Below are 23,708 nucleotides of genomic sequence, written 5' to 3'. Positions count from 1 at the left end.
ATACGCGATTCATCCGTTATAATTAATTTTATTTAAATGTGTAATAATCGCGAAAATTTAAGACAACATTAATTTAGATTGTTTCTAAACTTATTGTAAATAACATTATTTTGCGCAGTTCGCATCGAGGCGATGGAGTTATCACATGCGGCTCTGCTATCCCAGTCTCGCTTAGCGGAAAGACACATTGATGTCGTTTGTGATGTTTATGCATTTTTTCTTACGCAGTTTCAAACAACACAAAACCACGTAAGTCACTTGATGTGCGCATCAGCAGACAGGGAATTTAAACATGAATTGTCGCGCTTCTACGACCAAGTTGTTGACGACACGCCTGCATTCTCACCACTGGGGATATGTGTTTTAACGAGGTAGCTCTTAGTTGGGGTAAATGATTCATTCAATAAAAATATATTTCTCTTATTGTTGTAATATAGTCCGGTAGTCAGATAAAAGACAAAGAATGTATGTATTTATGAATGTTGAAGAAGAGATTATTTATATAAAATACTTCATTTATAAACAAGCATTAATTAAAATAAATAATCCTTTCAGATAATCGGTGGCATTGCAACCTTTTTAGCAATTGTTATACAATTCCACGTTATAGACAGAGTTGAATTACTTTAATCTTCAAAAGGCGGAGAAATGTCATTTCTTTATGAAATAATGAATATTGCTTTTAGTGAATAAAAACATGTGTTTTAATATTTGTTTTTGTTATATTATATTCTTAATATATTTCCTTTTTGGTTCAGTAATTAGTTTGCGAGTCTTCATATCAAAGTGCCTCTAAATTAAATAAAATAATTTTATTTAATACACATTACACTTCTTGTTTGTCAAATTAATCATTACCATAGGTTCCGAAGAGGAAATGCCCTGACCTGAAAAGAAACGCCGAAAGTTTTTTTTCTATAAGATATAGCCTAGCAGTGATCATTTCATTCCTAAGGTGCGCTATCAAGCATAAACTTAAGAATTGTGTAATATATAATATAAAAATAAATAAATAATAACCCTTCGCACACAAGCATTATTTAACATTTTTTTTTTTTAATATGGCAACAGAAGTATTATTGAACGCTTTCTGGGATCCTGTTGGAAAAACGTGTACATTGGCCCACAAAGAGTTACTGACTCTTATGTAGTCGAGTAACAGGAGTAACAAGTTTGTGTTTGTTCTTTATACCAACGCTACGAGTATCATGTCATTTTTACGTAAAATTAGTAATATTTTCCGGTATAAGTCAATTGTTAATTACAAGCTTTGTTTAAATTTATGCCTGACGCTTCGATACTATATTACCCGAATAGCCCTAATAGTCCTTTCTGCAGTACAAATGACGTATGGATGGCGTCTGCGTTACGTAAAAGTATAACAACGAAAGATATTATTCTATGAAAGTAACTGAAATGTATTAAGCGAGTGGTATCGGCGTCGGTGAATATTTATTTTCGACCGCAAACGCCGCGGAGGTCAGTCTAATATCATAATATACGGGAACCATTGGGACGTGCCGTCTCGAGTAAGGCCAAAAATTCAACAGACTCAACTGAATCCATGTGTTCATATATCGATATCCCATTGAGAGGTAAGACAGGAGATCTACTCTCTTCAAAGTTATTCTCAACGGTAGTCAGTGAACTTGGGATAGAAGGTCAAAAAGTAGGATTGTCAATGAATAAGATCTAAACCAAAATTCTATCCAATTGAGACGCAAAATCACAATAGAAAATGTAAATATTGAATATGTCAACCAATATGTATATGTACAACAGTTAATTTCATTTAAAAATAATGTAGACAAGAGAATATATCAAACTTTAGCCTGGAAAAAAATATTGGGGATTCAAAGACATAAAGATAAATATAATAATTAAAGGTTTCCGAACTAGCACTCCATGTCACTTTGCTTGTTTAAAGGTCAAATCAGCGCTTTTTTTTCAAAATAAACTTTATTGAAGTAGGCTTTTACAAGCACTTTTGAATCGTCATTTTACAATTTGAACGTTTTATTATACAAGTTTACCGTTTTTATTTTACAAGTTTACCGTTTAGTAAATTCAAACGATTTGAATTTACTAAACGGCAAAGTTAAAAATGTCTGCGGAATTTTATTATAGAAACGGATACCTTGCTCCAAGAAGGAATTATTGACTTTGCGGAGTCGGAAACTTGGCGTTATAAGCTTATTCTTACTCCTAGTGCACATACAATGATTATCACTGATTTTATCAAAGTGATCAATGTTACTGTGAATATACATAATATTGTTGTAAATATATTGCGACGCAACAGTGAGTTCTCCCACTTTGTTAAAAACATCCCAAAGGGAGTCTCTATCTCCAAGATTATAAATAAACCGGATTGCTCTCTTTTGTAAAATAAAGACAGATTCAATATCTGCAGCGTTACCCCAAAGTAATATGCCATATGACATAATACTGTGAAAATAACCAAAATAAACTAAACGAGCGGTATCAATATCAGTTAGTTGTCTAACTTTTCTAACCGCGTATGTTCCTGTTAGGGATGATAAATGGGAAGTCCACTGAAGTTTGGAATCCAATTCTATTCCTAAAAACACCGTAGTATCAGCTACTTCAAGACGGTCACCATTTAAAGATATATTATAATTTTGCTTGCTAACATTGGGTAGGGTAAAAACTACACAGTTTGTTTTTTGAGCATTCAAAACTAAATTATTTACTGTAAACCAATGGTGTATCTGTGATAATGCACCGTTCACATCGTCATAGTCACTTTTTTTCCTGTCAACCTTAAAAATCAGCGAAGTATCGTCAGCAAACAACACTATAACACAAATACCCTTAACATAGAAAGGAAGATTATTTATAAATACTAGGAATAGAAAGGGACCCAAAATTGAACCTTGCGGAACTCCCATTTTTAACGTAGACCCAGAAGACTTTATTCCATTAATGAAAATTTGCTGGATTCTTTGACTTAAATATGAAGCAATGAGATCATGAGCTTTACCCTTAACACCGTAATATTTGAGCTTATAAAGAAGCGTCTCGTGTTCTACACAATCTAAATCTAAATCACAAGATGAATCAAAGAATACTCCAATAGCGTTCTGTGATTTCTCCCAAGCATCGTAAATATGTTTGAGAAGCGCAATCTCCGCATCAGTTGTCGCGCGACCTCTTCTAAAACCGAATTGCTTAGCATTTGTCCCGAAATGGACGAGAAGTTGATTTAAAATATTTTTTCAAAAATTATTTTTTTCAAAAGTATTGATATAGGCCTGTAATTACCGGGATCGCTTCTGTTTCCAGTCTTAAAAAAGTGGTAAAACTTTACTACATTTTAACAAGTTAGGAAATGATCCCGTGTCCAAACTCTTGTTAAAAATTCCTGCTATATACGGAGCAATATGGTATATATTGTTATTAATAAATTTTATCGAAATACCTCATATGTCGTTAGTTTTTTTAATATTTAAAGTTTCAAATACTTTTATGACATCTATTGCAGAAACCGTTTCAAATGAGAAATCAATAATGCATTTAGAAACACTATTATTTAATAACCTAGCTGCATTTGATGTAGATGATTTTTAAATGAAATGTTTTTTTTTATGGGGTACTTTATCAAAAAATGTTTCAAATAAATTAGCAACCTCTAATTCAGAACTCGTGTATCTACTACCTGTGTTCAATTCTATTGGTATCATTTCCTTTTTGGGTTCTCCACTAACACTACTAAATACATCCCATGTGGCTTTAATTCTATTATCAGAATTCAGGATTTTTTTCTTTAAATATAAGGAATTAGCAGAAATGCATACTGTTTCAAAAATTTTGGAATATTTATTGACGTATTCTAAAAAGGCTACGCTTCGATTCCACCGCCTCATAACATATAAGTCGTATAATTTATTTCTACCTTTGTAAATACCAACAGTAGCCCAGTCACTAAACTTTAATTTTGTGTTACTATAACATGATTTCATTTTAAATATATTGTTAAAATCTTTTAATATTACTTCAAAAAATGAATTATAAAGCTCATTTGGATGCTGTGTCGTAAGATTAGACAATTTATACGCCACAATATCTTTAAAACAATGTAATTTGTTAGCCGTTATTGGCCTGTATGTTATATTTTTTAAATGATTTATTTCTTTGTGTTTTAATGATAACTTCTGACCACAATGGTCTGAAGTTAAATTATTTATAATTGATACTTCATATATTTCACAGTCACAAAAAACATTATCAATACACGTAGAAGTATCATCGGTTATTCGCGTCGGTTCATTAACTCTATGGGTTAAATTAAATGACATAAACAAAGCGACCAACCGAACACTTAACGTAGTTTCTTTAAGTAAGTCGACGTTAAAGTCCCCACATACAGTTATATATTTGTTAGTTTTACATAGCTTTTTAAGAATGTGTTCCATAGTAGTTTCAAACAAATAAAAATCTCCCGATGGGGGCCGGTACACGTAGACTATAATGTACTGTGAAAATTCCACGCAGGATAGTTCGATAGTACGTTCGATAGACGTTTTATTATTTGTGCCGACTATATATTATTTTAATTTCACTTGTTGACTTCGAGGTAGGATATACATAAAAAGATTGACATATGTATTTATAAGTAAGATTAGTAGGCGATGTTGGCTCAACGTAAAATGTATTTATCATAAATCAAACGGTAATAACTCAATAAACAAATTTGGACATTGTTTGTGGCCGAAATGAGCATTACTATTTCATAGTCTTGTTGTTACTTACGTTACAGATATGAGATAATAGTATAGTAAAATTCAATGTATCTACGACTTCGAATTATATTTATGACGGTTAGTTGTAGTTTATACGTATATTGTGCTCTTATAAATTTTGTTAAAATATATAGTTTTTCAGTGATTTTAATAACCTGTAATTTTTCTGTAACCTCGGGCTCATTTCGAAGGAGTTTGTTCTGCCATTCAGTGAGGGTTGGTGAATACATATATGGGAGATTTTCGTCCCTAGCTTGCGGTTTACTTTCAGGTTTTCTTGTGTATCATAAGACGGAGTATTGTAAACGCACATAAAAATTTGGAGATGCTATTCTGATATGAAGATGCTATCATCGATTCAGATTGACGCCTAATCATGTGAACATCTAAGGATTATGGAGCCCAATTCGTTTTAATTCTAATAATTCGCTCTTATCTATATTGATCTTAATGTTTATTGTTGTTTTATGATTCCCAAATAGATATACCATCGCTATATTTAAAAACATCAGAATTAATAGTTAAATAAGCATATCCCCGACCCATCCGTCGAGTAGATTATAGATAAATTGCGTATATTATATTGCGTGCGTATATTAAATAAATACACGCTTTAACAAATACACTGTATTCAACATAACTGCCGCATATGCGTAGTGTGGCATGTTGCACGATTCAAGAGAACAGACTCAACTGAAGAGAGAAAACTCAACTATAGCAGTTGCAACAGCCGAACGCTGTAGGTTTGCAACTATAATTTTAAAAATAAAAAAACATAATATTAAAAGTAAAATGAAAACGAGTCTAATATTTTTATATTAGACTAGTAATAATCTATTGAAAAACAATACGAGAATACTTTAACAAATATGTTTTTTACAAATTACCTTTTATACAATAATATACTGGGTCAATTATGTGGCTCGTATCGCTTCTTTTTTTGATTATTGAGGCGCATGCCCGCGGCTGACACCGGCTCCAAATATAACAATAACTACAAATACTTTATTAGTTTATTACTTTTTAGTGCATATTTATTTGCATTAAAATAGTCTCTTGTTTGATGTCGGTTTTTTCTTGTTATTTTTTTATTTTAAGTGAAGCTGATGTAGACTAACGATTTTTTCTTATCATGGATAGATTAAGCGTGTCTTTTTTATGAGTCAAAAACTACTTCGAGGAAAATTTCAAAAGAAACTTAAAAAAATGTGACTTTAATACATGCAGCATTAAGTACAAGGTACCACCATCGAAAGAACTGTAATCGACCTCAGTAAAAAAACTTTGCAAAAGAGCACATGCACAAAATTTGATTAAAGATAGTAAGAAATTCTGCTCCATATCGTACCCTATCTGTGAGCCGTTTAGGAGTTCCTTCACTACATAGTATACAAAGTAAATGTTTAGTGAACCTGTACTTCTCTTCATAAAAGCTACGAAGACGGGTATAAATCCATTCATTATTATTATTATCCATATGTTGAAAGAGCTATTTCCTAACTCCTAGTAATTGAGGACTTACACCTTCCATCATCAGTGCAGCAGCACAAAATACTGATTGCCAGAAGCAAATGCAAATATAACTTCAGAAAATATGTAAAACGCGGTACATGTGCCTATATCGTAAATCGACTTTTAAGTAGTCTAATATTTTTCATTTCATTTTAGTTAGGACTCTAAAAATTTGTTGAATACACAATTATTTTTAATCCTTTTTAATGCATATTCACTTGTTTTAAAATAGTGTTTTGTTGGAAGTCGGTTTTTCTTTTTATTTGTAATATATTAAATACAAAGAAAATATTTATCAATAGTCTAACCAAGCAACTGTAAATCTGAAGGTCAGTGGTTACTACCGTATAACGGTATAGAAACCGTCAGAAAAATCAACCTTCCCTTACGGCGACAATGAAACGCAACCAACCTTGGCTACTTAGGTGTTATGTTTTTGTTTCTGTAGTTACATTTATTCACTCCCTTGTCGAAATGCTGTAGGTTGAAAATGTGATGAGTGCGTTTCATCAAGTACAATATCTATGAATATTTAACTTGTATTATATTTATATTTATTACGACAGCTCAAACATGGACCATACCGAGCGATGCCAGATCAGCGGTCCATTAGCAAGAGTGCTTCGCATCTCCAGCCTGCTCTGTGTCGTACCGCTTCAGTTGACGCCGCTTCGCAACGAGCCTCAACGCGTTTCAATTAGCGGCGCACGGAAAGTCAAATCAGCGCGCCTCAGCTACATCGCCTCAATATCGCGCAAACGTCAGATTGGTGGCTATTTCGTGATATTTGCAATAGGTAAGTGTTAATTGAATGGAATAAACAAATATTAAATGTCCTTAGCAAATTCCAAACGCAGGTTCAAGTCTACTATTTAAGGTAGATCTAACACCTTCACCTCATAGTTCAGACGCAATGTAATTACCGTTAGATTTCTCTTGTTTAAACTAATTGATTCAAAATACTCAATGTGATCTAGAAACATCAGCGGTTTTATGAGCTACGACGAAGAGGATGTCGCCACTGAAATGACATCTTTATTTCAATGTCAACGCTGTCGATTCGAGTTGATGGTGTAGACCGTGTAAGCCTTGCAAAGGTCTGTCGTCTATCGTGGTGTATCGTCCGTACGGGGACTGTTCCGAGGGCTCGACAGTGATACCGATACATTTTCGTCTTTATTCCTTTCAACACTAGATCTAATTTCATCTACACTGCGCTTGTCACCTCGATAATGTATGCGAGTGAAATCATTCTTACTTATTCTTCCTCCTTAAGTTTTCTAGGAATTAAAAATGGAAGTTTTCAAAACTCAACGATACCTGTGCCTACGAGGCCGGCAACGCTTTAGCCACCGTTTTGTTACAGATGTCCACAGACGATATACGTTTGTATGTATAATTGCAATAAAATATAATTTTTTTCAGTTCTACTGCAAATGATTACTATATTCAATCAATTCATATTTGAAAAAGATTCAGCAACTCGTATACGCACAGGATTGTCAACAGTATTTGCCATCGTAATCATGATATTATTATTGACATCAATACTCGTAACGGGCTTCGATGGCGTTAATAATATGAACCGATATATGTCATATGTAAATAAACTTGAAGAGGTAAGCGAGGCCCAGAGCGTTTTTCAATTGTTAGCGTTTAAGAGAACATATTTAAGGAAAAACGTTGTGTTAAAAAATTAAATGTTCCTTTGCGACGAGACTAAATTTGTTGTCGTCAAGATATAAGTCATAATTAAACTTGACAGGTCAAATTAATAAATAAATAAAATAAAAATATAGATGCTTTATAATTACTTATTGATCGTAGAAAACTGGTTCAGGTACTAATATCTCAGACCTGAGAAGAACCTGCGAGAGAAAGGCAGCGGGACTTTATTATTACTTTTCAAAATTGCACAGCGCGTTGTTTACATTTCATTGTGAACAGGACTATAATAAATCTTTTAATAAATTGTCACTTCACCACAGTCAAAAAGTAACATAACAAATGATCAGCTCGAATAAGTTTTCCTACTCTGCTATCAGAACAATGCAGATGCGATCCGGTATACAGTATCGTGTCGTAATCATATGACGTTTCATTAATATATAATTAAAAAAAAACTTGAGGTAAACATGTATAAAAATTGATTCCATGAAAATAACATATTAAACATTATTTCCTTCCAGATTAATCAAGAATTGGAGAGCAGCCACTTAGATATTAACATAAGTTACTCCGGTATTATAACGTGGGGATACTTGTCAATATTTGTGTTCTTTTTTGGCTGTCATGTATTTTTTAAAATGGATTTTGATTTGAAAGATAATGATTATGCAATTCATAAGTGTAAGTAAACATTGTTTATTCCACAATTATAATAATAATGACATTTCGAGACGACGTAGAAACCCACGTCTAGTTGATATTGAAAATACTACAGAAAAGAAAAACCGACATAAAACAAAACACTATTTTAAAACAAATGTAATATGCATTAAGATGTAATAAAAATGATTGCGTATTCAATATATTTTTATAGTTGTACTTCTTGTAAATGAAATGAAAAATATTAGACTACTTATAAGTCGATTTGTGAGATTATATAACGTAGTTATAGTTATTGTTATATTTGGAGCTGGTGTCAGCCAAAAATGAAATGAAAAATATTAGACTACTTAAAAGTCGCTTTATGATTATATAATTTAGGTACAAATATTGTTATATTTGGAATCAGTTTATTGTTATTAGTGTGGATATAATAGATAGCACAGCCGAGCTTGGTTTTTATTGAATACCGATCGTTGTTTTAGTAACATCATTAGCTATTTCGCTCGGATTTTTCTTCAAACACCTCTTCAACGTGCTGCTGTGTTTGCAATTTGTATTCATCGTGTGCTCGGTGAACGATACACTTCGAGCGCTGAATAAGCGACTACGCAGTCTGATCTTCAAACTAAAACTTTACGGTCGTATTTTTAGAATTATTTATTTTTTGTAAATAGTTTTTACTAATTTTCAAATCAAATCAATTTTATTCAAGTAAACTTCAAAATGAAGCGTTTTTGAATCGTCTATAATTAACCACTATTATCACTATTATTACCACCATTTCGGAAAGCAGCTTCTAGCCAGAAGAAACGGCAAGAAACTCTCATAGTTTCTCTTTTCAAATAAACAAATTTACAATGCTGTTTATTTACAATTACTTACAGTAATTGGTGTCCTATGATGGAACCCGAGCCTAACTTCATGAGTTTTTCCGAAAAAGTACTCTTTTAAGGAATATTGAAGATTAAAAGTCGAAAGTAGTGTAGATTAAAAGTCTCCGGCATTTTTATTTCTTGAGTTTAGGTAAATCGAATATTTGAAACGTGCCGACGAAATCGAGACCCAAACCTCTAGTAACATCGGATAATTGATTTATTTAAATATATATATATTAAGTGTAACATTGTACAGCCAGAGTAAGAAAACCTTCGTTAGTTTTCAAATTCATTCCTTTGTCAAGTCATAAACTCTTAGTACCTTTTGAAACTAAAACACTAAACAGACAGCTGCATATAAAATTAAACTTACAGTAAGTACTCTTTGCTAGACGTGACTTACAATGACATTGCGACGCAATATGTCGTTCTCAATCGGTAAAGCAGATTATCGCTCAAACTGAGCACACGAAAATAGATCTTAAGGTGACGAACCTTTTTTACCCTGACTGTCCATACTAAACACATACATGCATAGGTACTATTGTAAATATTAATAATGAGATTGTAAATATAATTACTTTTGAGCAGATGCGATGAAAACAAAGAATATAGCAAACGCCCACACAACGATCCGTCGTCTGTATCGCGCGCACGTGTCCATATGCGAGGTGGTGAGGAGTATCGACGAGGGCGAGGGGACCTTGGTGGCGATCTTACTGCTCTCCAAGATATTGGAATGCACGGACAATTTTTATAATTTCATGTCAATATCTTATGCGTTCCTAGGTAGGCGATTATTAATATAAAATTTTAATGTATAATATGTAAATGTTATCTGAACTTATATAAAGTTAAACTAGTTTCAAGTCCATTAACACATTTTATTTGTTGCAGGTGACTGGACGAATAGAAAATTTGTAAATTTAGGAGTGTCTTTAATTTGGGCCTCCATTAAGGGAGTTTTGATAGTTCTAATGGTGGAACACTGTCATAAGACGCAAGAAGAAGTATTCATCACACTACATATATGAATATTGTTTTTAATATTTATTTAAATTAAGTACCACATACAGATAAAAAAATAGGCTAACGATTTTAATAATATATAAATGAAAACTTGTGTAACAAACAATCCATAGAAAGTTTAATATCTGTATACTCAACCATATCAACAAAATACTAGTTTTCGCCCTCGACTTTGCTCGCGTTTTGATTGCCATGTAATATGCCATGAAATTTGCTTCATACGATTTTTTTTTCAAATTCGGTTTAGTGATTTGGTAGTGAAAGAGCGAAAGACAGACCGAGTTACTATAATATTTATAAAATTAGTTTAGATACTTTCTAAACTTATTGTAAATAATATTATTTTGCACAGTTCGCATCGAGGCGATGGAGTTATCACATGCGGCTCTGCTATTCCAGCCTCTCTTAGCCGAAAGACACATTGATGTCGTTTGTGATATTTATGCATTTTTTCTTACGCAGTTTCAAACAACACAAAACCACGTAAGTCACTTGATGTGCGCATCAGCAGACAGGGAATTTAAACATGAACTGTCGCGCTTCTACGACCAAGTTGTTGATGACACGACTGCATTCTCACCACTGGGGATATGTGTTTTAACGAGGCAGCTCTTAGTTGGGGTAAATTATTCATTCAATAAAAATATATTTCTCTTATTGTTTTACAGTCCGGTAGTCAGATAAAAGACAAACAATGAATGTATATATGAATGATGAAGAAAAGTTATTAACATAAAATACTTCCTATATAAACAACAATTAATGAAAATAAATAATCCTTTCAGATAATCGGTGGCATTGTAACCTTTTTAGCAATTGTTCTACAGTTCCACGTTATAGACAGGGTTAAATTACAAAATTAGACTTAACACTAAATAACCATAAGTTTGATCTTCAAAAGGTGGAGAAACGTCATTTCTTTATGAAGTAAGGAATATTGCTTTTTCTGAATAAAAAAATGTGTTTTAATATTTGTTTTTCAATCATTCATATATCATACGAGTATACTTATTATATTTTCTATTTAATTCAGTAATAAGTTTGTGAGACTTCATATCAAAGTGCCTCCAAATTAAATAAAACCAAATCAAATTATTTTCTTCAATATACATGACGCTTACTTGTTTGTCAAATTAATCACTACCACCGGTTCCGAAAAAGAAATCCCCTGACCTGAAAAGAACCGCCGAAAGAAATGGAGCTCGTCTTTTTTATATTAATTTCTTCTATAAGTATTAATCTAACTGTACCTCGGTTAAAAATTGAGGCCCTGCACGTTTTTACAAGAAGCGATCAACTGCAAGTAATTAATGCGCTGCAATAGACGAATTCCGGTAGAGGCGGTGCACACCAACTTCAGTGAGGCCTTCGATACCATAAATCAAGTTATTCTATTAGACAATCTCACGGGATAATGAACCCTTTATTTAGTTGTTTGATTCTTATCTGAACAATCGCAATGCCGAAGTAGTTTTAAATGGTTATACTTCCAATTCCTTTAAGGTTTAGTCTGGTATCGCACAGGGTTCGCATCTAGGACCACAATTGTTTCCAGTTTTTATAAACGATATTGGTGAATGCTTTAAAAACTCACAAATGTCTATTCGCAGATGACTTAAAAGCTACGGCTAGGATTAAGAATACTCCTCTATTTTGTTTCAAAATGATTTCGGTAGACTAGCAGAGTGGTGCAAAAAAAAACATGTAGCACGAATGACTTTAAATGTAACAACAATAACGGTCTGTAAATTCCCACTGCTGGGCTAAAGGCCTCCTCTCCCTTTGAGGAGAAGGTTTGGAACATATTCCACTACGCTGTTCCAATGCGGGTTGGTGGAATACACATGTGGCAGAATTTCTGAGAAATTTGTCACATGCAGGTTTCCTCACGATGTTTTTCTTCACCGCCGAGCACGAGATGAATTATAAAGACAAATTAAGCACGTGAATCAGCGGTGCTTGCCTGGACTGTAACAAAATGTAAACATATTAAATTCACAAAAACTAATATAGAAAACCGACAATATATAATACAAACGGGTATTCAAAGAGGTAAAAAAATAAGCCGGTTTTGGGTATAAATTTTGACCAAAAACTTAAATTCGATAAACATATCAAAGTCTTAGTCCTGGAGGCATCAAAAATACTAGGGTTTTTAATAAGATAATCTAATAAATTCAAGCAATCAGCTACAAAAACTGTTAGGTACAATGCATTGGTTAGGAGTAATTTAGAATACAGTAGTTTGGTCTTCTAAATATAAGAACCACATCGATATGTACTTGAGTCTATCTATAAATCTTATCTTACGATGAACATGAATATTTTAAGCTTACTCCGTTGTCGAAACGTAGACGTCTGTTTCACTTAAAATTACTAAGTGAAATCGTTACTGGGTCGATTATTAATTCAGACCTATAACAAAAGCTTACTTTTAATGTACCGACCAGATTACCTAGGTCAAATAATTTACACATTTGTAAAGTATTATAATTTATATATTTGTAAGTATTTGAACATAATGGCGATATAATCATCAACAAAATAGGCGTAGCTAAATACCACAGGCCGATGATGGGCAGCAGCGTCACCGGTGCGAGAAGCTACGTCCTGCGATCGCCAACCCGCCTACCCAGCGTAGCGGTTATGGGCAATATCTCCATATGCAGCACTCACGCAAGCCACGGCCCCCAGTTCCCGGCAGCCCCGCTAATCCTCGTCACGGTGGCGACGATGCTAACGGCGGTATAGGGGTGCTAAGGATCACCGGGCTACGGGAGGCCACCACAACCGACTGGCCCTGGCGACGTATAACGAACGCATGCTACGGCTTGACTCGCATCTAGCGCAACTTGAGGTAGAACTTGGGAAAATTAGGTGGCACATATTAGGGCTATGTGAAGTCCGTAGGGAGGGAAAGGACACCGTAACCCTCGAATCGGGCCACCTAATGTACTTCCGAGAGGGAGACCAACAATCCCAAGGTGGCGTTGGGTTTCTAGTAAATAAGTCCCTAGCTGACAACGTTGTGGAAATCTCTAGTGTGTCGAACAGGGTTGCGTATCTCATAATAAAGCTCACCGAGACAGTACATCTTCAAGGGAAGGGCTCTTCTTGATGAATTCCTTCTTCAAGAAGCAGCCACAATGGAAGTGGAAGTGGCAAAGCCCCGACACTATGACAATAAAAGAGATCGACTTTATAATGAGGGACAAGAGGCACATATTCAGAGACGTCTCAGAGAAAAACAGGTTAAATACCGGTAGTGATAACCGACTTCTCCGAGGCTCTCTGAATATCAATTTTAAGGCCAAGCGCGTCTGTCTGATGAAGTCGAAGCTCCGACCAAAGCTGCTCCAAACTATTGCGGGATCTGAAACATTCCAGTCAATCATAGAGAACCGATTCGCTGCTGTGGAAACCACAACTGACGTAAACCAGAACCTCGAAAATGTATTTCGAATTTTCAGGGAAGAAGGCACTATCATGCCAGACCAACGGCGCATGCAAGCATTAACGTGAAGTGAATCGATGAAGAAAAAGCTAAGTAGTTTTCTATGTTGTCTTGGCTCTGGGTTTTTGTAGTGCTTTAGCTACTTATATATGCTGGAATAAGAGTATATAAAATAAGGATGGACATCGGATTTTAAAACGCGAGTGAAGCTGAGAGCGAAGTCTAGTTAATATTTGGTGTAGTGGTTCTTTCCAATTATGCGAAGATATTGTGTTGCAATAAAGAGCTGGCTCATTCCGCGAAAGTGTAATATCGCAGAAGCCTCCACCGCAAACCCAGGCTTGAGCTCGAAGGTAAGTATGGAGGAGGAGTAAGTTACGTCATCCGGAAAAGAACTAGAGCTACTGACGCAGCTATCATGATAAGCAGATACAAAGCGTGAGTATTAGGTATATTTGTTCTATTTTGTGCAAAAAGTATCAAAATGACCCACCCACCCACTGATTATAATATGATGAGTGGTAAAGCTTTACTTTATTTTATTACTTTCCAGTTTTAAGAGTAAGCGTTAATAAAGGCACAAGCGACATAAGAACTTAGTTTTCAAGGATGGTGACGCATTGGGTTTGCAAGGAGTGATAAAATTGTTAACGGTGCGATGTCTATTGGCGATGGTGACCATCAGGTGGTCCGTTTACTGGAATGTTTAATACGAAAAAGGGCAGCAGAATATTGTAAATTTAAACAAAAATATATAATATATTTTATCAATTTTTGTCTGTTGGTCTGTCTGTCTCTTCGTTCTGGCTTATCTATGGAGGCATCTTTATCGCTAAAATAATGAGAGATCGTCCAGGCAACTTTAAGGTAGATGAGAGAAGGAAGTAAAATAAACGTAAGTATTTTTTACATAGTTTATAATAAAATAAAAAATAGGAAATCGGAAGGAAGAATTAGAATTATCTTGAAATTAGTCATTGCAATTTTCATTAACACAGAGTCCTTTGTATTGAACCACTGAATTTTCATGTGCTTAATTTGTGTTTATAATTCATGTGGAGCTGGATGGTGAAGGAAAACATCGTGAGGAATCCTGCATTAGTATCTACCAACCTGCATTGGAGTAGCGTGGTGGAATATGCTCCTTACCTGCTCCTCTAAGGGAGCGGAGGTCATAGCCCAGCAGGGGAAATTTATAGGTGTTACTATAAACTTTTTTGTTTGATTATAACGTAAAAATATAACTTGTGTATTGATTTTAATGAAACATTAACTCTGATACAATCGTTTCGATTCTTATCACCTTTACGAAGCGAGTCAGTTTATAATGACAAAATAACAGACATCAGTCAGCAACGGAATACACGAGTCATACGCTGAACAAGAATATATGTTTTATCGATACTAAAATTATAAATATGAAAGTATCTAGTAGTAAGTAGTAGTAAATTATAAGTGGAAATAGTTTGAGTCCCAGGAAAGGACATCGCTTAGTTTTTTTTAAGTCATTCCTCGAGGGGGTAAAATGTGGATAGACGGCTTGTAAGTTATAGATAAAATTTATAAATTAAGCGAGGTAAAACCAGTTCAGCTAGTTTGTAAAACTAAATAGGATGAAACAGATGTCCATTATGATGACACCGCAATTTTTGGACTTCTATTAAAAAATAAGTGTGCTGAAATGTGCCCAATATGTGCTATGATGTGCCGCTTGAAAAAAAGAATTAGTCAAAAAATTATTTTTATGAGGAGGTCCTTTTTATGTCCGGTTGGCTCCGCTACTTTACTTTATCGAACTTATTAAAATTGTGCCCTAATGTGCTCGACCTGTGCTGTCATGTGCAGAATAAATAAAAAAAAATACAATTTTACAAGTAAAAACAAAAGTCTCGCCTTCGGTTCGGTTTAAAATTTTATACGTGGTACGATAAAGCTGAGCTAGCGCCCCGTGGTGTGTAATATACTATTTTCGAGCAATTTCATTTTTTTCCGTCTGCACGTAATAGCCCATCCTGGCAAATTTTGGCACAGCTATTATCTTTCGAAAATGTTGACTTAAAAAAAATAACAGTCAATTTTGTTTTTTCTTTGAGATATTGTAAAAAATAGCGAGCCAATTACGGCACAGTTTTAATAAGTTCGATAAAGTAAAGTAGCGGAGCCAACCGGACATAGAAAAGGACGTCCTCATAAAATTTGTATTTTTTTAAGTAAATTCTTCTTCTTCAAGCGGTACATCTTACTACACGCTGCGCACATTTCAGCACATCTATTCTTTTTAAAAAAAATTTTGATTTTCGAAAATATTTTTTTTATTTATTTACATCTGCACATGACAGCACATTTCGAGCACATAACGGCACAATTTTAATAAATTCGATAAAGTAAAGTAGCGGTGCTAACAGACTTGAAAAAAAGACCTCCTCATAAAAATGATATTTTTTGAGTATTTTTTTTTTTCAAGCGGCACATCGTAGCACACACTGGGCACATTTTAGCACACTGTTTTTTTTAATAGAAATTCAATAATTGGGGTGTCATCTTAATGGACTTATGTAACAGGTTATCATAATCTACCAGCTTCCGTTTCATCATCATCATTATTTTTTTTTATTGAACGTCAACATTGTATTAGTAGCGCAATCTGTTCAGAAAGTACGCGCAGTCCACTAACGCGTCCTCGTCGTGAAAATTATAACTAAATATACACAAAAAATAGATTTAACTAGACCAATTATAAACACAATTTGTTAACAGAAGAAGTCAATATGTTTGAATTGTAATTTGAAAGATTTTAGTTGCAATAAAGAAGAATAAAGAACTTGACCACTTGGTACGAGGTGTGAAGATGCAGGATGAAGCATGTAAAGTTCAGGGTGCGTTGGCAGTCGTGTTGCGCCTGTCGCGAGCCCTGGGGCTTGCTCCGCTACGCTTCGCTCACGACCGTGGAGGCTACATAGTTACAGTATCCCGACCAGTCGCTATATACGGTTACATCCTATCGGTCTGCACTCGTAAGTTGTATTCTTACACGCGGATTGCGTAAGATTATTCAAGAAATTAGTTATTCTGCAATTGTCTAGTGATTTTCTACTAATTACGTGGGACGTAGTTTAATTATTATAAATTTATTTTAACACTTTTTTTTATTTTTGCCTTTTTCCTCATTTTAGATATCTGTGAAGCAGTATGGATGAATCAAAGCATTGTTAAGTTTTACATGGTGTTTTCATCGTTTCCTGTCGGAACATTTTTCACTATGTTAGCAACAATGTTTATAACCGGAGTGGGATCTTATGGGAGCGTCTACCGCATGAAAAATATAGCGAAACATTCAAATTTACTCAATAAACTATTTAATATTATAATTTCCCGCAATTTTTTCAAAATTCAATACATTTGTTTTTTAGTGTAATAACTGTGACTGTAGTACTTTATAATTTAGTAATTTTAAAATTAATAGTTTTGTAGTAACCATTATATTTCAGATTAATTACGATTTAAATGGCCAATCGGACATAAAACGAAACAAAAGTGTATTTGCTATAATAAATGCAATAACTTTAATTTCAATGATCGGGCTACCTGCAATTTCTAAATATATCGCTTTCGAAAACGATGCATGTGAGTTCTTTACCAGTATGGTAACTGCATTTAAAATACATGTCACGGTTCAAATCCGGACAAGCAAAACTGATGATATCACCGGGTCCATCTATAAGTCTGCCCAGCTAAAAGGACTAAATAATCATGAGGAAATATTTCGGAAGGATTTGAAAATCATTATCATTCAGCATAAGTACTAGTATTGGAGATGTAAGGGGGCACAAACTACCCCTAAGCCCAAGCAAACTTCACCTGCCCGTGGTGAATCCTGCCGATCAGCAAACGAGGTTCTGGTGACCGACTGATGGCAGTATAACCATAAAATAATAAATAATGGTAATAGGCGTAGCGAAATACCCCAGGCCGGTAACGGGTAGCAGCGTCACCGATGCGAGAAGCTGCGTCCTTCCCAGCGTGGCGATTACGGCAAATTCCTCCTTATGCATAACACACGCAAGCCACAACAACGCACGTAAGTCACAACCGACTGACCCTGGTGAAATACAACGGAGACACGCTACGGTTTGACTCGCATCTAGCCAAACTTGAGTTGGAACTTGGGAAAATTAGTCCGTAGAGAGGGAGACGACATCCGTAACTCTCGAATCGGGCCACCTGGCCAATGTACTTCAGAGATACAAACCCAAAGTGGCATTGGGGTTCATAAGTCTCTAGCTGATAACGTTGTGGAAATCTCTAGTGTGTCGAAAAGGGTAGCGTACTTCCTTATAAAGCTCACCGAGAGGTACAGCTCCAAGTTAGTGCAAGTGTACGCACCGACCTCGGACGATGTAGTGGAGGAAATGTAGTAGGACCCCATGGATTTGGAAGGGATCATAGGGAACAAATCCTTGTCAACTTACTCGAACGGGAGGGATTCTTATTGAATGAACTCCTCCTTCAAAAAGGAAGTAAACGTGGTAAAGCTCTAACACTATAACCAAAAAGGAAATAGACTTTATTATGACGGACAAGAGGCACATATTCAGAGACGTTTCAGTGCTCAACAGGTTAAATACCGGTAGTAATCACAGACTTGTCCGAGGCTCTCTGGATTTCAATTTTAAAGCCGAGTGTGTCTATCTGTTGAAGTCCACGCTCCTACCAGCGCAGCTCTAAGCACTTGTGGGATCTGAAATGTTCCAGTCAAACCAAAACAGACGTAAACCAGAATCTAGAAAATGTATTTCGAATTCTCAGGGTAGAAGGCACGACATGTTGTGGCATGCAGTGTAAAGGCAGGAAATTCAAACAGTCGGAAGAGTCTTTGGGCCAACGAAAATACGACTTCAAAGAAACTCTATCTAAAGGCTAGCAAGAGATCATCAGGCGCGTACGACACGACCTTCGGTTCTCCAATAATCATGCTCTTGAAAGATCAATCGAGCAGAATCGGGGGTCTAAGGTGTTCGTACAACCTCTTGGAAGGAGCCACCTGACGAAGTTGGCCACAGCAAGTGGAGGAGTTGTTTCTTCCAAGCCGTTCCCGGCAGTTCTTTCAGAAATATAGGACCTCTATGGCCGGTAATACGCATCACATGCATCTCGACCTGATCCCGAAAATGACAATTCTAGAGCTACAATAACACGTTATTTGTCCGAAGACTTGCCATAAGTCAGTATTGGCGAAATCAAGCATACTCTTAAACAGCTTAAAAATGGAAAATCCCCTGGACATCACGCCGTTACTACAGAGTTATTCAAAGCAGGAGGTAAATCGATACTCAGGGAATTCCAGAAGCTTTTTCCCTTTCGAAGTGATAACTTCGGAGTCGTAGAGTAGGACTGTGGTCGTCCTGTTCTTCAAATAGGGAGACAAAACCCTGCTGAAGAACTATCTTATCATATCCGTACTGAGCTACGTCTATAAACTGTTTTCAAGAGGGATCACGAACCGTCTTGCAAGAAGATTCGACGACGAATTCCAAGCCCGGGAAAAGGGGTTTCCGATCGGATACAGTGCGGCAGATTATACAGAAGCCCAATGAGTATAATCGACCCTGTGTCTTGCATTCGTAGACTATAAGAAGACATTTGACTCGGTTGAAATCTGGACTGTTCTGGAGTCCCTGCAGCGTTGCCAAGTTGGTTGGCGATATATACAAGTGATGAGATGTCTCTACGAAGCCGTCACCATGTCTGTCTAAGTGCAGATGTAGCAAATAAATCCCTTAACATTGTATCGAGCAGTGACACAAGAGCTAGGCTGGGCAGCGTTTGGGAGGTTACGGTGTCTCTTTACATTGACGATCCCACAGTGCTTTAAGATGAAAGTCTTCGAATAGTGCGACCTACCACCATGACATACGGAGTCAAAACGTGGATATTCACGGCAAGGCTGGTCCACCAGTTTAAAGTTGCTCAGCGTGCTATGGAAAGGTTTATGCTCGGCGTTTATCTGAGGAAACGCATCAAAAATGAGGCGATCCGTCAAAGAAGAATCGATAAACGTTGGCGAAAACATGTACTAAAGTGGAGACTGCGTCTTAGCAAACGCAGTGTAGGATGTCACCAATCACGGTGGAGTGACGATTTACGCAAGACGGCTGGCAGAAACTGAATGCGAGTAGCCGAAGTAAGATCACAGTGTGCTTTTTTCAGTATGCGTGCATTTAGAGAGGCCTATGTCCAGCAATGGAAAAATATAGGATGCTGATGATGATAACTGATGATTTCAATCAGCTATCCCTCTTTGCCTCGCAATGAAGAATGTTAACTGATTTTGATTATTAGCAATCTTTATTTTCTGTCAAAAATAAAAAATAACAGTGGAAGAATTGATTCGAAACGTCGATTAGTTTCCGAGCTATAAGTAAAACAAGTTGTAACGCACGACGCGGGCTGCCGGTGACGGTGTGACGTCATTGTTGAACACGCTCAATCTGGCTCACTCAGCCCGGCCGCGATTGCGCACCCACACCTAAATACTTTTCAAAATGTTCAATCCAAATACTAGTCGCTCATACTCACATAATCATGTGTTGTGCCTAAATGTAAAAATACAACTACCTATTCGCCGGAACAGTTGTTTTTTATAGTTCCAAAGGACGTTAAAATGCAAAAAAAATGGAAAAAGCTATGAAGCTATGATCGATTAGAATAGCGTATTCATGGTATATCTGATCACGTCGCAGCAGGAGCTCCATACCATCGAACATGTATTTCTCATATATATCATGCTCTACCTGAGAAGGAGAATTAGAAAGGACGACCTACGGGGACAAAGTAAACGAAGAGATTGAGGCAATTCACTCAATGAACCAATAAAATGGAGAGTTCGTTCCTGACGTCAGAACAGTTAAAAAACATTTGCAAGAAAAGTATGAAGGCGACATTCTCATTATAGAAAAACAAGGGAATGATTGCCTGGTGTGCTTTCGAAATACCGGTTTCAAAATACTCTAGGAGAAATGGTACGAAGAAAAAAAAGGATAATTACGAAGAAGAAGAAAGATGACCAAGTGTGATTATTAATTTTGATTCATAGAAATTATTTGATTAACAAATTTTATGTGTTTGATCTATAATTTGGCTAGTTTATTCGTTTATTTTGTATAGCAACAATTCTCTGAACAACCATTCATCCGTTTTTACGTGTGGATACCGTGGTGGCTAAATCGAAACCGGGCAGTCTTATTAACTTTGCGGCGCGCTAGAGGTCGTAACTTTTCTCGAAATTGAAAAATAAAAAAATGAACAAAGAGAAAAAATAAGTATTCTATAAACATTTTCGTATCTCGACGGGGAACTAAGTTATGATCAAAAGTGCTGGCGTCTTGATACTAAGCGGTGCGCTTCCCGCGTGGAACGTTGTGAAATGACGTCACAGCACTCGCGCGGCTGTTAGCGGGACTCGATATTTTTCGCAACTTTGAATGCCCATAAAATGCCTAGTGTATTAGTATACATACAGGCTTTGCAGAGAAAAAAATTCAAGCGATTTGGCATACTTAGTAACATTCTTCATTATTATATTGTGTTTTTTGTTAGGTCTTATAATTCATACGAGACTTTTTTTAGTGCTAGCTTTCGACATTATGATTTATATTGAGTACTGCAGAATATATCTACTGTTTATGGAGGATATGTTTATAAATTATGACGTATATTACATACTGCAGACAGTGAGTCTGAAGCTCAGAGAATGGATAGACAAGTCAAATTTTGGTAAGTATGTAACGATGATGTATCTATTATACTTAATTTCTTCCAACTGTTGGCCACTATTGTTTTTAGATGTTTTCTCAATTTTGATAGTCGATATAGATATAAAATAGTTACAAAGAAAAAAAGTAAAAAATTAAATTAGATATTAAAAACTGTACCATAGTTTGCTGACGATACTTCACTGATTTTTAAGGTTGACAGGAAAAAAACTGACTATGAGGATGTAAACGGTGCATTATCACAGATACGCGATTGGTTTAAAATAAATAAATTGGTTTTGAATGCTCAAAAAACAAAATGTGTAGTTTTTACCCTACCAAATGTTAGAAAGCAAAATATATATCTTTAAGCGGTGGCCGGCTTGATGTAGCCGATACTACGGTGTTCTTGGGAATAGAATTGGATTCCAGACTTCAGTGGAGTCCCCATTTGTCGTCCCTAACAGGAAGACTCAGCTCCGCAGCATACGCGGTTAGAAAAGTTAGACAACTAACTTATATTGATACCGCTCGTTTCGTTTATTTTGGTTATTTTCACAGTATCATGTCATATGGCATATTACTTTGGGGTAACGCTGCAGATATCGAATCTGTCTTTATTTTACAAAAGGATTTTATCCGGAGCTAGAGACTCTCTTCGGGATGTTTTTAACAAAGTGGGAATACTCACTGTTGCGTCGCAATATATTTACAACAATATCATGTATATTCACAGTAACATTGATCACTTCGATAAAGTCAGTGATAATCATTGTATATGTACTAGAAGTAAGGATAAGCTTATAACGCCAAGTTTCCGACTCCGCAAAGTCAATAAATCTTTCTTGGGACAAGGTATCAGTTTCTATAATAAAATTCCGCAGACATTTTTAACTGTGCCGTCTCGTAAATTCAAATCGTTTATAAAAAATACATTGGTAAAAAAGGCGTATTACTCGATACAAGATTTTGTAGATGATAATATAAAGGCGTGCAATTAATACCTTTTGACTTTCAGGCAGGATATATTAATTTAAATAATTGTATTAACTAACATGACTGTATTTTTTTAAAATGTTGAAAAAGAATAACTACTGAGTTTCTTGCCGGTTCTTCTCGGTAGAATCTACTTTCCGAACCGGTGGTACCTTCCCTTAATTGTTAAATGACGATTCCAAAGTGCTTGTTCACTGTCAAAGCCCACTTGAATAAAGTTTATATTGATTTTTGATTTTTGATAAATAAATGTTAATATCTTTATTCTGTTTTAAATAATATTTCAGGGGCGGCGCGCCATTTGTCACTGACACGTTTCCGGGACCTAACGAGGGCTTATGTGTCTGTTTGCGAAGCGGTGAAGGGACTGAGCGAGACCCGGGGGATCATCATGCTTATTTCGTTTTCAGCAAACTCTCTGTTTATGACGATGGCTTTCTTCAATGTCATAGACTACTCATATTTGATTTGTATGTATTACACCTGGAACTCATTTTACTTCTCTTAATTTTTTCAGTCGAATTGAGGGTTTTTGGTATAATCTTTTTTTTTTGTTCTCTCATTTCTAAAGCAGGAGGAAAGTATCACGCTTTGGCTGTATTCGTTCAGGTGTTCTGGTGTGTTTATCATTTGTCTATGGCTGTTTTATTTATTGAACCATGGCATCAAATAAGTGCGGAGGTAAATTGATTTTAAAAGATTTATTTATGACTTTAAAAACATTGTGTAAAAGTTATGAGTACTGACTTTCGTCAATTTCTTTGAAGACTTTTAATGACGTATTTAGACGGAGAGGCAAATATGCCACCTGATGGTATATGGTCACCACTGCCCAAAGACATTAGCAACTTGAAAATTATCAACCTTACATTAGTAAAGTTAAACAGGTAGGTAAGGTTGTTGGGGTACTAGCAATCCAATACCCAACCAACCTTAGAAAGTTAGATATCTAATCCCTCGTACCTGTAGTTGCATCGGCACACTCTTCAATCAGTCC

At 35.6% G+C, this 23,708-nt stretch overlaps 1 pseudogene; it reads left to right on the top strand.

Annotated features, from left to right (window-relative positions):
• Nucleotides 1-13,627: 13,627 nt before the first annotated feature.
• LOC124533058 lies at nt 13,628-19,558 on the top strand (annotated as a pseudogene).
• Nucleotides 19,559-23,708: the final 4,150 nt, after the last annotated feature.

The sequence above is a fragment of the Vanessa cardui genome, chromosome 10 (genome assembly GCF_905220365.1).
Source record: "Vanessa cardui chromosome 10, ilVanCard2.1, whole genome shotgun sequence".
In the NCBI taxonomy this organism is placed as follows: Eukaryota; Metazoa; Arthropoda; class Insecta; order Lepidoptera; family Nymphalidae; genus Vanessa; species Vanessa cardui.
This window is presented reverse-complemented; position numbering and strand designations above follow the sequence as displayed.